The sequence below is a fragment of the Pygoscelis adeliae genome, unplaced genomic scaffold (assembly GCF_000699105.1).
Source record: "Pygoscelis adeliae isolate BGI_AS28 unplaced genomic scaffold, ASM69910v1 Scaffold411, whole genome shotgun sequence".
NCBI lineage: Eukaryota > Metazoa > Chordata > Aves > Sphenisciformes > Spheniscidae > Pygoscelis > Pygoscelis adeliae.
In genome coordinates this window covers 1,891,153-1,892,870 of record NW_008824111.1, presented here as the reverse complement: position 1 = coordinate 1,892,870, position 1,718 = coordinate 1,891,153, and positions in this window count along the sequence as shown.

The window sequence follows — 1,718 nt, the reverse complement described above, 5'->3', positions numbered from 1 at the left end:
ACGCCCCCAACCCATGCAGCAGCATCAGGGGGGCCGACAGCTCCCGCCCTCCAGCCAAGAGCGCTACCAAAAGCCGCCAGCCATGAGCCCGCCGTGCCCGCAGCCCCCAGCCCCCAGCCCCCACTGTATTTTAATCCCCATCCCATACCCCCGGAGTCCACCCGCCCTGCCGCTGCCCCCGGTGCTGCCCGTGGCACCGGGGCTGGAGCAAAGGACACGCCACTGGCTTCATCCTCCTGCAGCGATGCGCGGGGCGGGCTCCGGCAGCCGCGGTGCTTTAGAGTCTGTTCTCTCACCACCGCCCCTTCCTTCCCTGTATACTAAATTCAGAGATTTCAGTAAAAGTAAGAGCCAGGTTTGCTGACTCCCTCTGCAGAAAGCACGAAGGCGCGGGGGAATCAAAGGCTTTTGCAGCAGGCAGGCCTTTTTTTGGCAGGAGATGCAGTCCCCTCAGAGATCGGTGTCTTTTCCCAAAGCAAGGGAGAGATGTGTTTCCCATTTGAAGCTGACGGCTGAAATCCCACAGGGCTAGCGTTTCGGGGGCCGTGGGAGACGGAGACACCCTGGCAGCCCAGAAACCTCAGGCTGCTCCGACAGAGGAAGCTGCCGGTGCCGCGGTGGGTCCTGGGGCTCACCGGCAGCCCAGCAGAGCAGGGTGCTTGTGGGGACACATGGGGTGGGAGGGCGATTCTGGAGAGTGCTGGCCCCCCTGCAGCCGGTACCGAGGCCGCTCTCCCCAGGCAGGAGCAGGGCACACCTCGATGCCCCCGTGGTGCTCCCAGACAGGCAATGCCCGTGGCTGGAGGAGCCTTCCGGCAAGCAGCCGGAGCTGGTGGTGATGCCCAAGGGGATGCAGGCAGCAGTGTGGCACAGGGTGTAATGGGGTGGGGTGGTGAGATGCATGTGGACCTCCTCCTCCTTCGTGCCCCAAGTGTCTGTCCTCGGGTGCTGCCTGCCTGCAGACGAGTCCCCAGCCGCCTCAGGGCATCTCCTACCTGACCTCCAATTTGAAGGAGTTTGGGGAAGAGGCCAAGGAAGCGTCCCTGCCTTCTTTCAGGCAGTGAATGCTTTTGAGGGACCCTGGGTTTCCTCAAGCAGGGAAGAGGCCGCAGGCACATGGATTATTGATGGAGCCCATCAGTGGCAGGCTGAGCTTGGCACAGGGTCCGGCAGCACCGGGAGCCTGGCTCCTTGGGGTCCAGCTCTTCTGGGGCAGCTGGCAGGACCCTCCAGACGAAAGGCACCTTCAGGCAAAGCTCTCCCAAAAGAGCAAACCATAACCCACCCTGCAGTGAGCCCCAAGGGATGCCATGAGGAGGGCTGCGGCCATCCCCATACGGTAGCAGGGGGATGACAGTCCCACAGGAACATCTCGGGGAGTGAAGCACCTGGCAGGGCAGAGCCGAGTCCAGCCCGATGGCCATGGTGCAGTGGGAAGGCTCCTGCCGGCTGCTGGCTGCTGGCAGCCTCCCCTCCCAAAAGCATCGGCAAGTAGGACGGGAGAGAAGGTGCTGTTGCTCCTACGTGCCCTGAGTGCATCCCACCCACTCCCTGCCAGGAGACCTGACCCCCTCTGACACCAGCACCCTTAGGGGTGGCATGGGGCGTGTGTGAGAGCAGCGGTGCTGAGAAGGTGCAGGGTGAGCCCATCTTGCACAAGCCGCCATCGTCACTTCCCCCGGGGGTCCCTGGAGGCCCTACCGCCCCTGAGCTCTGCC